Genomic DNA, 16,873 nt, shown 5'->3' with positions numbered 1-16,873 from the left:
AAGCATGCCTAATAAAAAGGCTCCAGGTCCAGATGGATTCCCCACTGAGTTTTATAAAGAGTTCTGGAATATTCTAGCCCCAACGTTCCACAGAATGTTGCAGGAAATACAGGAAAAAGGTAGATTTCCAGCTAATATGAACTCTGCCACCATCAGCCTTCTGCTCAAGCCAGACAAAGATCCTGTGTTGCCCACTAGTTATCGTCCCATATCCTTAATTAATGTGGATATTAAGATAATCTGTAAAGCTTTAGCAAAAAGATTAGACAAAGTAACTCCTCTCATAATACATCCAGATCAAACTGGTTTCATCAGAGGAAGGCAGTCATCCACAAATACACGCCGATTACTTAATTTAATTGATTATTCCTACAGTAAAAACATTAAAACCAATATATTGTCTTTAGACGCAGAAAAAGCATTCGATAGAGTAAATTGGAAATTTTTATTCGCTACTCTTCATAAATTCGGTTTTGGCGATTTATTCATAAACTGGTTAAAAATTCTATACAATTCTCCAACAGCCTGTGTCAGGACAAATAATCAAATATCTTCCAGTTTTTGTCTACAGAGGGGCACCAGGCAAGGATGCCCTCTTTCTCCATCACTTTTTGCCATCTTTATAGAACCTCTAGCAGCAACAATCAGACAAACAAAAGCTGTAAAAGGTATAAAATGCATGAAAATAGAGCACAAGATTAGTCTGTACGCGGATGATGTATTACTTTATCTCCAGCATTCAAATAATTCTCTTTTACAAGTAATTAGAATACTAGAATCTTTCTCTAAAGTATCAGATTACTCGTTAAACTGGTCTAAATCTACGGTACTGTCAATTAATTGCTCTCTCGAAAACTCCCTAAATTTACAAATGCAATCAGGAAATATTAAATATTTAGGTATTACTGTGTCGAATAAATTAACAGATTTACTTAAACTTAACCATGCCCCACTTTTAAACAGGATAGAAGAGGACCTTGAAAGATGGAAATCGCTTCCAATCACACTTATGGGTAGGGTAGCTTCAATAAAAATGATGGTCCTACCTAGAATTAATTATTTATTTTCAATGGTCCCCAATAAACCATCATCTGACTGGTTTAAATCTCTAGACTCTGCCATTTCTAAATTTCTTTGGAAAGATAAACCCCCACGTATTAGCTTAAAGACAATACAGAAGACTAAAGACAGGGGAGGATTAGATCTGCCTAACTTCCATAACTATTACTTAGCAAATAGGCTACAATACATCTCTAAATGGATAAAAATAGTCTTTTAGATGAGCCTTGGTTAGATATAGAACAGGAAATGTGCAATAATATCATGATTTCAGATCTGCCGTTTATAAGCTCAAATATAAAACGGCATACATGCTTCAAAAATATCAACATTAGTTCTACTCTGACAGCATGGTGGGAGTTCCTCAAAATGACAAAGTCATCCCTTATCCCATGCAGTCGTACACCTATCTGGAATAACCCTGATATCCTACAAAATAATAAAATGATAAACTTTACATACTGGAAGAATAAAGGTATTAAATATCTGGAACATCTACTTGACGGAACCGAGTTCATCAATTTTGCTAAACTAAATATGCAATATGGCATTAGTAAAAATAAATTCTTGGAATATGAACAACTTAAATCTATAATTAAAAATAAATATAAGCATATTAATGGTGGTTTACAAGTCCCAACTAATATAATAGAGTTCTTAGATTTAACCCCCCCCAAACTACTGTCTAAATCATACAGGACACTGACTAAAATAGATGATTCGATATCTCTTCCTATAATGAAGTGGGAAAAAGATTTATCAGGCACCTTTGAACAAAATTTCTGGGCTCAGACATGTCTAAGAACTTTCAAATTGACTAGAAACACCAACTTACAACTAATACAATACAAAATCCTTCACAGAGTACACTACACAGGACAAAGATTATTCAAGATGGGTCTGGCACAATCTAATATCTGCCCACACTGCATAGGCAATCATCCTGATAATTATTTTCATGCGTTATGGTTATGCACACCAGTCCAGAGGTTCTGGACACAGATATGTAAGGACTTATCAAAGTGCTTGAGCTGTAAAATTACACCTTCCCCATCAGTTTGCCTGCTCGGTAATTTTGAGGAAAGTCCTCTGAAAAAAGAAATAGTTTACATGGTTTTTACTGCTTTATGCATCGCAAAGAAAACTATCCTCATGAATTGGAAAAGTAAACAAAATCTCAGTATCAATCAGTATAGAGATCTTTTGTTGGATCATATTAAGCTAGAGACAGCATCTGCTTCCACATCTGATTGGTCTCTTTGGGCTCCTCTGATCAACACCATCACTTAGTGGAATAGGGGGCGGTGGGTTGCTTCCTGCTGGGCGCAGTGGCTGGATGGAGGGGTTCCTGGGGCCCTGGGGGCACTTGGAGTAGGGCGCCTGGTGGATCCGGCTCCGGGGTCTGTTGCCCCCATCTGGGAGGAGCTTGGGAGGCCTACGGGTGGCCTACAGCAGCCGCTTGCGGCGCTCTTTGGGAGCTGCGTGTTGACGGACGTGGGTTACTGACCTGGTAGCTGTGCTGCCGCTGGGTGGGGCCGGGGTGGGTCTGGGGGTCTGGGGTCCCTGGGGCGCGCCGCCCTCGGGCGCGGGCCCCGGCGGGGCCTCGGGGGTTCCGGTTCCGGGGGGTGTGCCGCTTTTGGTGTGGGCCGGCGCGCGCCCACGGTGTCCGCCCCTGCACGGGGCCTCTGGTGCGCTGGGGGGCCTCGGGGCCCGTTGAGCTGGTAGGGGGGCATGGTCATTAACACCTCTGGGCAGATGCTCTTCTCCTTCATTGGATAGGCACTCTGCCAGTGGGGGGGGGGGGAAAGGAGGGGGAGTAGGGATCTACCCAGCCTGGATGTCTACTGTCGAATGTATGGTGAGTTGTTTGAACGTTAGTGTTGGGGAGGGATTAAATCCACGGGTGGGGGGGGGGGGGGGGGGGGGTTGGGGGGGTTGACGTTCTGGTGGGCTTGTGTCCGGCCCCCTGTCCCGGTCCTGGTCCGTGTCGTCTTCCGGTGCGGGTTTCACCTGGGGGGTGGGATTTGGGATGGCTCGTGCGGGCCGGCTGGCCAGGGTCCCCCCCTCTTATTATTATTATTATTATTTATTATTTATTTATTTATTTAGTTTAAGTAGGCTTGGTGGGTGGGCTGGGGGGGGGGGGGGGTTGAGGTGTTGGTCCTGGTGGGTGGTTGGCTGGCGGGCCCTGCGGCCTCTCCCTGGCCCCCGGGCTACGGTGGTGCCGCTGGCGAGGCCCCCCTTCTATGGGTGGGGCTTTCGGGGAGCGGGGGTGCCTATTGGAGTCAGTAGGGGAGCTGGCTCCCTGGGATAGCTTCCCAGTCATTTGCTCCCCATCCCCGGACTCCTCCCTCTGCCTGCTCCATCACGCCGCCACACATGTAGGTCCTGGGGGAGGGGGCATTACTGGAGGTTGCCACTTTCTGGTGACGCCCCTCTCCCCAATTTTATCATGCATCTTAGACACTTTCACTTCAAACATTTTTCACATCGCACACTCATATAGGCCATGGTAGGGGGTGGGGGGGGTGGGGGGGAAGACGTCTGGGGGGGGGGGCTTATGTTGTGTGGGCCTCACCTCGGACGGCTCCCTTCACCTCCTCTCCCACTTAGACATTGAGGGTTCTGGGCAGTCACACGGAGGGGGTGCGCTGGCAACAGCTACCTTCCGGAAGGGGGGTGGGCTGTGCCGTGCATCCCCTTCGGCGCTCCCAGTTTTTAAACGCACTTGAGAACAACATGCAACAACACAACATTTGAGCAGGCGTAGGGAGGGTCGGGGTCTTCTGCACACCCCGGTTCTCCGATGGCGGCAAGGAGTCTGGGGCCTGGAGGAGGTGCGGGCCACTGTGTCCGGGGTCTTGGCGGGGGGCTGCGGTGTGCGGTCAGCGGCTTGCCAGGTCTGGGGCTGATGCCTCTGCTCCCCCCAGGGGGTGGGGGGCAGGGATGGCAAGGGTAAGGTGAGGGGAGGGAGGGGGTTTATTAGGTATTTAGGGGGAGGGGGGGCTCTGGCCGGGTGGCTCGTGCGGGTCGTGTTGGCCCGCCCTCTTGGGGGGGGCCCGGTCCGGGGGGCGTCTGGTCTGGGGCCGGGGCCGGGGGTCGGGCACAAGCAGTCGTATAGTCGATTTGGGGTGACCCCCCCCCCCCCCCCCCTTTGGTCAGTGTTGGATGTGAGTGTTATGTGGGAATGTGTGTACAGCGTCTTTTTTTTTTTTTTTTTTTTTTTTTTTTTTTCTCTCTCTGTGTGTGGTGAGTGGGGCACAAGGGAGGGATGGTGTGAATGAGTTTTTTTTTTTTTTTTTTTTTTTTTCCAGGTATGGGTGTGGTCCGCTCCCTCTCCCAAGAACATCTCAAGTCTCCGATAGGTGCGGAGCCCATCCCCCCACGTCCTGCCCTCCTCCACTTCGTTGGCGGGCGCCTTGGCCCCCTGGCGCATTGGTTGGCTTCGGGTTTGGGGCGGGTTCCCGGGCGTGCGCCGGCCCACTCCCGGCGGCCTCTTCGCGGGGCCTGGCCCCCCGGGGGGCGGCCGGGGCCCTCGTCGCGGGGGCGGGGCGCCCCTGGGGCCTCTGGCCCTCAGGGCCCATGGCCGGGACCACTTCAGCGGGGCTGGCTGCCGGCGGAGCCCACGGGCTCGTCTCCGCGGCTCTTGAGGGCGTCGGCATTGCGGTGGCTGGGGGATTTCCTCGGGGTCGTCTCTGCTCCTTCCTTGGGGGGGGGGTTGCAGATATCCTGTGTCGGCCCCTCCTGGGTGACCTGCTTTAGGGACCCCTTTGGGAGTCCGGGGTTATGGGTCCCCTGACGCCTGCCTCTGTGCTCGGGGAAGGTAGGTCTTCGGTTCTCCACAATCACTATCAAGCTATTTCTGGATAATCTTCACCTAAACTAGTGCACTTTCACATCTCACACAGGTGCTGGGTCCCAGGTATTAAGTGTTCACTTATATACAGTAATCTTATAATTTATTTATTTATTTATTTATGTTTTTTCACTTTCTTTTTTCAAATATCACATTACACATGTCAGCTTACATAATAATATATATGATTTAGCAATGGCATCTAGGTGTTATTCGAGTGTATCTGTTGCTTTATGTCTGTTGGTTGTGCTGTTCTTTTTGTGTCTCTTTCCAGGTGATGGAGCAGACAGAGGACGTTTTATCATTCTCTTCCTTTTATCTCCTCTTTCTTTTACCTCTACTCTTTTTTTGCTTTTCTTTCACTTTTTGTTCTTCCTTTACTCTCCCATTGTCATGTCCATATAATTTGAAATTCTCCTTGCAGGAATCATAATAAAGCTATTTACAAGCATAAATCAAGTGGAGCTCTATGGCGAAAGCTGTTTGCTCCACTTGTAAAAGCAAAATCTGTCGAGCTCTATCTGGCATTGAGATATCAATTCCTATTGCCATATTGCTAGACAGGACACTGGGGAAAAAAATAAAAAAAAAATAAAAAAAATAAAAATAAAAATAAATAAATAAACTATTTAAAAAACAGATTTGAAAAACTGCTAGAAGGAAAAGAAAGCTGTGAAAATCCAGTTGCATAAGTATGCGCACTCTTAAGCTTTTGTCAAACCACTTTTTGATTCAAATTCTGAATTCAGTCTTTTTTGGAAGAAGAAACATCCCAAGTCTTGACTCGACAAGATTTAAACTCTGCTTTGCGAAATGCCTCCAAACCAAAGAGATTGTGGGGACAGCTTTTGTCCGAGGTTCTGTTTCGGCAAGCCCAAAGTTTTTCTGTAGAAATTTGCTCTGGTTCCTTTTTCATCTTCACTTTTCCACTGGACACCTGAAGATTTAGAGTCAAAACCGACTATTTAGAACTGTTCATACCTTCATCGACCATGACAAAAAGTCCTGTTCGACCTGAGGAAAATATTCCCAGGACACTGCCACCACCATGTTTCACTATGGGCATGGTGTTTTTGCGGTGTTTTTTTTTTTTTTGGTGATGGGCTTGGCTGTTTTTTTGCACTGAACAAACATTTTGGCCTACGTTTTAGACTCTACTCCTTAGTCAAGAAATATGGCGAACACAGGATATTGGTGTGACATTAAGGAACACAAGCAGCGCTGTTTGGAAATTCCTGCAGATGCCTCAGTTTTGCTGTCAGCCACGTGGCAGCCTCAATCACCGGGCTAATCTTTTCATCACTTTTGGACAAACATTCAGTTTCTGTATCAACTTCTCTCCAACTATTCTTGCTTTAGCTAAATGATGTAAAACAACAAATGTTGACAAAATTCTATGAGGACAGCTGGATTTATTTCAGGCTAATCAGATTATGTATAACTGATGGCGGGTGTGAACGGCGAGTTAATTTAACACTGTTCAATCCATCCTACAAAAAAAACAAAAAAAAAACAGAGTAGAGCACAACTGCAAACCTTACCCAACATGTCCCATCCATCTAAAAACATAAGGGCACATTGATAAAATAAGCAGCCAAGAGGCCTATTCTAATAAGGAGGAAGCTTTTGCATGTGGGAGAATCTGCTGACAGAGCAGCTATCAGCTGTGCACAGGTCTGGCATTTGTGGAAGAGTGGCAAAAGGGAAGCCAATGTTGACTGGAAGCCATTTGAAGTCCTGTTTGCAATTTATTCCTGTAATCCATGTGGGGGGCACAAGAAACATGTGGGAGAAGATCGGAGACGGGAATTCACATATTTTCCTTTTTGCAAAACAAACACATCACCCTGAATACCCCATCCCCATGGTAACGCACGGTGGCGGCACCATCGTCTGCGGGGGAAGCTTTGAAAGTTGGTCAGAGGTGATGAGAAAATGAATTGAGCCAAATACAAAGCAATCCTGAAACAAAAAAACCTGTGACTGGCTGCAGCTCGCTTCAGACTGGTACAGATGTTTACCTTCCAGCGGGACGGTGACGCTAAAGAGCCAGAGCTCCAGTGGAAAGGTTTAGATCAGGGGTGTCCAAACCTTTTGTCACGTGGGCCAAAATTGTCAAGCCAAAGGTATTTGAGGGCTAAAAAACATAAAAAATAAAGAAATAAAGAAATAATTGTCCCGAAATTGTATTTGGGATTTTATTTTTACCTGCTCCACAATATGATCATGCAATATTTAAATTAAACAAATTAGTCACATTTTCTGTAGGAAAGGGATGCATAAATCATTGTAGGTCCATAACATTAAACGCTTTTTGCACATTTGCCTTATAAAGATGGTCATCCAGTTTGCAAGTTGTTTTGCTAACTGGATGACTATCTCAATTAAAAAAATCTAATTTGTTTCTCTATTCTCAGTATTGAAAACAGGATTTGGGTCACTCCTTCTTTGCTGGTTTGATCAAGGGATGACCATGTGCTGAAGTCCAGATCTAAATTCAATCAAGAACCTTTCAGCAAGATTGTTAAATTACTTTTTGCAGACGTGGAAAAATGTGTGATGCAAAATGCATTCCTTTTTAAGGTGCTGTAAATACTTTTTCTCTGGGAGGTTGATCAATTTGTTAAATGTTTTTAGAGATCAAATAAAATAGAATATGCAAAGCCATTTCTAAAATCTGTGCCACAGCCAGGAAAAAGTGTCACCCATTAGTTCATAGGATGGTTTGAAGGACGTGCGACTAGAGCCCTTTCTGTTGTATGAGAAGGCTTTCTTTATTGATAACGCTGCCTTTCTTATATTCATTCAGAAAAACTCTGCAAATCACAAGTCCTTGCAAAACACAGTCTGCAGCCTACAAGCCTGTTTGTGTGAATCAGAGACAGATGCACTATAAATACAAAGACTCTTCATCCATGCATCTTCAGAATGCACACAAGCTTCACGCTTGAAAGTATGTCATATTTAGACGTGCCTGCCACACATGTTGGCTCAGAAACATAAAACTGTTTTGGAATATAGTAGTAACGAAGATAAGCATCTATTATTATTATTATTATTATTATTATTATTATTATTATTATTATTTATTCTTCTTCTTATTATTTTTATTATTATCATACAAGAACCAGGTGATCCCTACATTCACAGTCTCCCTTGCTCCCCCCCCCCCCCTCGCCTCACCTCTCTCCTCATTCCCTGGCCTGCAGCGCTGCACAAGGAGTGGAAAATTGACTAAAAATACACGGCTCATAAACAACTCACAAACACACTCACACCCAGGCCAGGGGTCTTTAATATTAGAAAGCACAAGGCTGACACCGGAGCTCCTCAGCTTGGCGGGTTCGTCCTCCCCTTAAATTAGTCCAGTGACCACCTTGTCCCCAGTGGTCTGACATGTTGAGTGAGAGGGCCAGGCTTTGTGAGGGGGGGGGGGGGACTGGACACATGTTCATTACATCACAGCCCAGCTGGCGTAGCCTGCATTCCTGTGGCAGTCACACGGGGCATCAGCAGGCCTGACGCAGCCTGATAGGAGAGGAAGTGTGTAAACGGCAGCAGGGATCAGTTTGTACAGCGAGCTGGGATTCACCTCATCGTAACCCCCCTCAGCAAAACTACGTTTAAACAAAACAACTTAAGGCGACTTGTTCAGCTTGATATGGTGCAGAGCAGTTTTGCAAATAACCCATAGTTATTTATATTTAGTCAAATTTGTCTGTCTTCCTGCTGTTTTCTCATCACAAAGACATGCATTTCCTCCTACTCTCCTTTAAAGTTTTCTACAGCTCTCATGTCTGCGCATTTTGGCTGAGCCTCCACATTGTTCCATCCTTTTAAATTGCTTTCATGCATCACAACAGGCCTGTTAATTTTCTTCTGGTTCTCTCCCACCGTCGACTGTCTCTGCTTGTTTCCATCTTCCTGCAGTTATTCGTAACACTCTCTCAACGACTCAGATGCTGCCTCTCTCTTTGTTTCTTTTTTTTTTTACCTCTTTTTGTTTTAAATGTCTGTGTAGTTGACTCCTTTTCCTTTGTGCTTTTAACTTTGGCAGTTGAGGCTGTATCATAAAGTAATCTCAACTTCCCTTTTCAAATTTTCTTGTCTTTCTATTTTTAGACAATCTCTTGTCTCGCTTTTAAATTCTGCGTTTCTCCCCTTAGGTTTTACACATTTGGTCACATGACAGCCACAAACGTTAATGCGTTATATTGGGATTTTATGTCTTAGGGTGACTCAAAGTAGTGCATGGTTGAGAAATGAAATGAAAAGCCTACTTTGTTTTTCTTTACAAATAAAAAACTGAAAAGTGTGGTGTGCAATTGCAGCTTCAGAGCTCTGACAACCCTAAATAAAACCCAGTGTAACCTATTAAGTAAATAGAGTCTAAAGAAAAAACATTGGTCAAAGAAGCAACCAAGGTGCCTGTGGTTACTAGAGAGGAGCTGCAGATATATTTACCTAAGGTGGAAGACTCTGTTGAAAGGAACCTAATTTGTTGGTTGCTCAACAAATCTGGCCCTCATGAAAGATGGGTAGGAGGAAAGTCATTGCTGAAAGAAAACCACGAATGATATTCATTTGTAGCTCCAGTGGAAGCATCATGCAGTGGGAATGCGTTTCTTCTTCTGGACACACAGAGATTTGCAAAGGATCAACTCACGAGGGATAAATACAAGTGACATGCAACACATGTCAGAATTTTAGAATGCAAAATTTTGAAGACTATTTTCCTTCAGCTTCACAGTTAGGCGCTAATTTATGTTGGTCTTCACACAGAATCCCAATAAACTGCACTGCAGTCTTTGACATAACAAAATGTGAAAATCTGTAAAGATCCGACAAAAACACATATTCAACTGAATAATTGAACTCAAGTAATTTGGTTCAGTTTATTCACATTTAAATGTATTACTTCCTTTAGATCAATCACTGATGCATTTTATTTATTTTATTCTATTCTATTGACCTGCATCACTGTCTGGTCTTGGGCCTGCAACGGCTCAGAGTGGAAATATGGAGAGCGGTGATGACAGCGGAGAGAATCATCAGGACAGCACTTCCCTCCATCCAAAAGCACTGCTCACAGACACTGCCAGACCAGGGATCAGACAACAATAAAATACCCCCCCCCACCCCCCCCCTCATCATGGACTGTTCACCCTGTTGCCCTCTGGCAAGAGGTTTACAAGCTTCAAATGCAGAACAACCAGAATCTACAACAGCCTCATTCCACACGTCATGAGACCCCTATACTCCCAGTAACACCCCCATACATACATACATACAAAAGTAGTCACTTTACATGTTCACTATGAACTTTATTGCACTGAGTAACTGTCTGCATCATGTGGGCCATTCATTGTTGCAATATATCCTGCTGCTAAATCTACTTGCACTATTTAAATTGTCTTACACATAACGTTTCTGTACGTATAAAATGTCTTTTTGGGCTTGCTGTTACATTCCTGACATATGACACAATATTTTATTAGTCTCTGTTTTGTTTATATATATGTTATTTATACGTTTAATTATTTTATATTGCACATACATTCATGATGTTTCTATTTTGTCTTCTGTTTGTACTCTGAGCCTTGAAATTAATTAATTGCTCAAATGCACATTCTCTAAGTCTCTAAGGTCTAAGGCATTGGAAACCATTGATCATCCATCACCATTGGTTTATCAGATATCGTGGTATGGTGGCTTTCTAACTATCTGTCAAATCTTAGACAATGTGAGCAACACAGTGGTTTGTCTTCAGAATACTTAAACACCACAAAAGGTGTGCCACAGGGGTCCATTTTAGGTCCAACTCTGTTTTCAATTTATGTAAACAGTGTTGGTGAAAATATTACTGATGCTTGTAAACATTTTTATGCTGATGACACCGTGATTTACTGCTATGCAAAAACTGTTGCTGCTGTGTTATAGTGTGCATTTTGCTTTTGACTTCATTCAATCTGACTTTCTTCGACTGAGAGTAGTCCTAAATGCTGATAAGACAAAGGTCCTGCTGTTAGCTAAAAAAAAAAAAAAAATCACAAACCCTTCCCTTACTAATAACAATAACATGTACACAAATAGAGCTGGTTGAGACTTACAAGGACCTTGGTATAGGAATTGAAAATAAGATTTCATTTAGGTCACATATTGAACGGGTTGTAACAAAGTTGAAGATCAAACTGGGGTTTGTTTTCTTCAGAAATAGGTCTTGCTTATTGTTAGCTTGATCAAAACTTTTCACATTCTGCCTCTTGAACTTGGACCCCTCTAGAGCAGGAAATGAAACTATCCAAGATGATTCCTCAGGGACAATTTCAGTTTAGTTAGAGGCAAATAGAGAAATCTTTCTAGAAAACCTGCCCTTGTTTTTAGGTCATATTTTGCTAGTGTACTTAATTTGAGTGAAATGTCTTAATTATGTGCATTGTCACTTACTTTGTAACTTTTTTGTTGTCTTTTGTTTTATTAGAGCAGGTCTCTCCTGTAAATATGAGATATTGGAGCTCAATGAGACAACCTCTATGAATAAAGGTTAAATAAAAAAAAAAAAATTAGCAGCTACCTTGTCAAGGTATGCTGTTACCTCTGCACCCCTTTCGGTTTGCAAACTATGTAACAATTATCTTCACTTTTTAAAGGATCTTAATGGATTTGTTGAGATTGTTGAACCTGATGGTTTTGAAGCTATGAAACAGACTGTTTACAATAACTGTGGGTCTAATAAATCTTTCTGAGCTTTGACTTGTAAATCTGGACAGCTATTTGCTCTGTCCGGTCATTATTTTTCAACAGGCCATAGACGACAGCAGCTGGAAATAGCTTTTAAAATTGGTCAGGCACTAGTAATGTCTGCACCTTGAGGTGAAGACGAGAAAATAAGGAATCTTAGGGTTACCATAGAACTATTTTATCCATGGGAAAAAAGTAAACCCAATCTTAATATCATTAAATAACAATTTATCTATTGTGCTGCATACGCCAAGTAAAAGGGGAGCAAACGCAACGTTTGTGATCAGGGTGTGAGAGACGAGTTACTTAACGGCGCATTCTCACACTGGCTCTCCTATTTCTGTCTGACAGAGAATCCTCATCCAGAATGATCAGGAAGCATCCAGCGAGCACATGCTGTACACACATTCACAAATTCTCACTTGGCTGCGACCCTGGTGACCCATATCCAGTTCATACGCCTGGACCATGTGGCCCGCACGGCAGAATGTGGAGTCAGATTACTTTACAGTGAGCAAGTTCTCGCCTCTCAGCAGACCCGACTGGGCTGCTGACGACTGAGAGGAGACGCCCACTGGATAACAGCTTATTGCCTGGCTGCAGGTCTTATGATCACAGCAACAATACACCTTAGATGTAAATGTTTATATAAATTCAGTCTGATTCTAATTAATCATGACCCACTTCTTGCGCTGTTGTATGAAGATGATGTAAAAAGACACAGCAGACAGAAAGAAGACACACAACCTTATTTTCTCACTAACATCAAATTAGACTGAGGTTTTCCTGTTTTAGGCCCGTCAGAATGATCAAAATATCGTTTTAGCTTTTACTACTTTCTTAAAATTCAGAAGTTTACTTTCATTTCTTTAGTATTGTTGAAGAACTTTAAGTAAACCTTTACAAGTTTATCACAGCTGGAGATTGGCCCATTCCTCCTGACAGACCTGGTGTAACTGTAGACTGCCTTGCTCTCACAAACCTTTTCAGCTTAGCTCAAAGCTTTGTAAATATTCAAAACATTGACTTTCTTATCCTAAATCAACTTTTTAACTAACTTAGCATGACGTGGAGAGATTTTGCCATCTATTCTGTAATGTGTATCAGTCTCTCCTCCCGCAGGATGTCACCACAACATGATGCTGCTTTGTACTTCCCATTAGGGACGTTGCTGTCAGGCTTAGAAGTTTCGCCAGGTTTCGTCCAAATGTAGATATCATCCATTTTTCTTTCTAAATATACTTCAGCAAAGCACCAGAAGAAAATAATGATTAAAAACACGTTGTAAATTCCTCTACTATGTACATGTTTCTGTTTTTGGACATCCCTCACGACTCATTCGGTCAGCAAACATGGATCAATTATGTCCATCCATTCCATGCTTTACCAACCGGGTGATCCGTTAAAAAAAAAAAAAAAAAAAAAGATCATTTGCACGCATACTTGACATAACTGCATGCAACAGTGGGCATCTGCACTCATCTGCAGAAAGGATGTTCGTCTCAGCGTTCAAAAGGGAACTTTCAAGTTTCTGATGTGGATGTGCTAAATCTACATCTACAGGAGGAACCTCAGGTGGTTATAATGAGAGAGAGAGCAACACTGGCCCTCAGGAGGCCCATATTTTCATATTTTAGCATCATGTGTCAGGTAGTACCAGTGGCACGTGTTCACCTCTTTCTATGTCAGGGACCATCCCTTGTGGTTTCTTCACAGGATATGGGTTTTTTGGTGAAAAAGACAGGGAGCGGCTGTGCTGTAAAGATAGTTTCTTCTCTTTTTTTTTTTCCTCTTCCTCCTCCTGTCTCTCACTCCTCTCTTTGTTTCCACAAGCGAAACGTCACCTCAGCATGTACGCATTCGGGACGATTCAGATAGACAAATGTGGTTGCTGTGGTATTATTGATGTTCGATGATATCTTTAGACTTTTATAAAGTGGAAAATAATGTTCTTATACCTTAAAAAAAATCTTATCCAGAAATGGAGAAAGCTGATGAGTCTTAGGGTCCCTACAGAATGAGCTCAATGTCACTGTTGAGAGTGGAGGAAAAACCGGACTTTCTTCTTTCTGCTTGAATCAAACCTGTTAACGACTGAAACAGAACTTTGCAAATCATGATTTGGCAAAAATGATATTTATTGTATACTGCCATTTGGATTTACATTTTATTTAACTTTTACTTGTTTTTCCGTCTGTCCGCCTGTACCGTCAACATCCAAGATGGCCTGTGATAATAATGGAGCGCCGACCAAATCTGTTGTAGCTGAGAGGAAATATTAGAAGCACGCCGCTTACAAAGAGTGAGAAGCTAAACAAAGATTAAAATTGCTTCATTTTTTTTGTGATCGAAGCACATCTGTCTGCCTCATACCGAACCCTCAGAGAACTGTTCAACCTATTATCTGAACATGGAGAGATTGTCGCACAACCTTAAACCTGCTAAGAAAAGGCCTTTCCGGCACAAACTGGCAAGCCTTGTTAACGGAGTGTTAGTCAGAGAAGCAGCTAAGGGCCATGCTAACTCTGGAGGAGCTGCGGGATCCACAGCTCAGGCTTACAGGAAACTATTAGTCGTGCACCCCACAGAACTGGCCTTTACGGAGAGAGGCTCTGGATCTGCGGAGCCGGTGGAAACAACTCAAACGCAAAAGATGGTTCCACAAAAAGCTAGATTTGGGGGTGCTGAACACACCTACAGACCTCAGTTTCTATATCTTTCTATATACTGGGGGGGGGGGGGTGGGTTGTGGCCGAATGGTTAGAACAGCGCGCTTGCACTCAGAGAGGGATGCAAGTAACTGGTTCGATCCCCAGTGCCGGCACTCTGGGTCCCTGAGCAAGACCCTTAACCCCAGATTGCTTCCCGGGCGCCACACATGGCAGGCCACTGCTCCCCAAAGGTGATGGGTTAAAAGCAGAGAACAAATTTTGTTGTAATGTATGTTTCAATGACAATAAAGATGATATTACTATTACTATATTTTCATCATAAAAAAAACAAGTATCCATTTCATTCCACTTCACAGATATTTACAACTCTGTGTTGGTTCATCAGATACAATTCTAACGAAACATAAGTTTGCTGTGACAAAAGAAAGATGAAAAAAGTGCACCCTGTATGAGACAATAATGTAAGCTGTCCTTACTGCTTTACCCCTGTAGGAAAAAGCGCGTCGACGGGCCTAGACGGTGTCAGGAGGAGTTTAATACTACAGGTTGCAGGAGCGGGGACGGTGGGCCACAGCCCTCTCCACACGCCGCCTGAGCTTGTTTGACTCCTGGTCGCCGGGGGACAGCTCCGCAGCGGCTCCTCCATATTTAATGGTTTTTGTTGAATTATTCTGGCTCACTGCCGTGTTGTGCCGCCGTGAATTGGGCCGTGGAGTCTGGGAGCCTATCTCGGTGCGTTTGTGTGTGTGTGGACGACGGGGAGGGGGGATGCCTCGAACGGTGGGAGCCTCGTGGAAAGCAGGGGCCATAGCAACAGGATGAATTAGTGAACAGGATGGCAATGCTACGCTTAACACAAAGCACAGGAGCACACAACAGGAGCCAGGGGCAGCTGGTGGTTTCATGTTCACCGCGGATAACCTGGCGATGCAGGTTGGACTCAAACAGCTGAAAAAGCAGCAGAATTAGAAAACAAACTATGTAGCCTCCACTGGATAAATAAGATGTAATTGTTGTTCATGTCACTTATATCAGGACTAAATTATAGAGCACATTAAAATGACTAAATAAATCAACGCTGCGGATCAGCATGGGTGTAGAAACAGTTCGTACTGCACGGCATTCAGTAATGAAAAACTAAAATCCCACACACCGCACATGTGCGCCATCCTTGAGTGATGACAGATTTATGCTGGAGCAACTATCTGCTGAGTCAGGACGCTTTGGTACAATGGTCTGCAGCGCCCCCCTCAGGAAAGACGAGGCAAACAGGCCAAATCCACAGGAACAAACTCGAAAGATTTCAACACTGCCTCCGGGAAAAGTGCTGCTTAAATGTGAAATTAAAACGCATCAACAGCCGGAGCAGGAAACACCTGAACCAGATCACCTGGTCAGATCGTTCCGGGTCATTTTTAGATGAACATTATAAAAATATTGATATATAAAGACTACTTGTTGTGGTGCAGAATTACTCAGGGGGTTCCTCTGTCCTCAGTGCCTCCACCAAGTCTACCTGTCCCCTTTTCCAGGGAATCTGTGAAATAAAGGCAACTAGAATTAAAGAAATTAAGACTGATTGATGCAGTGTTAAATGTCAGAGAAATAATTTCCTGTTCTGCTTGTCTGTCAGCAGCTATGGGAATTTTTTGTCTTTTTTTGTTTTACTTTTTTGACACCACTTTTAAAAAATGTCATAACTAATCTAGAGAGCACAGAAACAGATTTAGCACAACTTTTTTTAGGACCACTTTATTAGGTACACCTGTTCAACTGCTTGGTAACACAATTAGCGATCAAACCGATCACATGGCAGAGACTCATTGAGTTTCGGCATTTAGACACATTGAAGACAACTTTCTGAAGTTGGATCCGAGCATCAGATAAGGTAAGAAAGGGGATTTAGGTGACTTGGAACAGACCATGACTATTGGGGCCAGACAAGCTCGTCTGAGTACTTCAGAAACTGCTGATCTACTGAAATTTTAAGTACACATTAAGTTCACAAAGAATGATCTAAAATACACAGACGAAATGCCTCATTGATCTCAGACGAGAATGGGAAGAAGGTTTAAGACTGTCTGGAGATGATAAAAAGGCAGCTATTAACCTCCCTTTGACCAACAGCAAGGTATATGTGAACGTCACATCTGAACGCACACCACAGTAGATCTTAAAGCTGATGGGCTGCAACAGCAGAAGACCTCACCAGGCGCCTCTTCTGTCAACAAAAGAACAGGAAGAAAGGCTACAATTTAACATGCTCACCACAGATGTTTCTCAGTTTCACCTGCAACATTAATTTGATTGGGTCAGAACTGAACAACATGAAAACATGGACCCATCAAGTCTTGCGTGAACAGCTCAGGCTCCTGAAGGGCGCACGGTGGCTTTGGGGGACCCTCTCCTTGCACACTTTGGGTCTCTTGCCAACTTATCATCATTTACTAGTGCTTTGTTGTTGCAAACTATCTCCACCCCTTTATGATAACCCTCTACCAGCAGGATAATGCACGATGTCACACAAAATCGCTGAACCCCAGTG

The sequence above is a fragment of the Fundulus heteroclitus genome, chromosome 3, assembly GCF_011125445.2.
Source record: "Fundulus heteroclitus isolate FHET01 chromosome 3, MU-UCD_Fhet_4.1, whole genome shotgun sequence".
Lineage (NCBI taxonomy): Eukaryota > Metazoa > Chordata > Actinopteri > Cyprinodontiformes > Fundulidae > Fundulus > Fundulus heteroclitus.
This window is presented reverse-complemented; position numbering follows the sequence as displayed.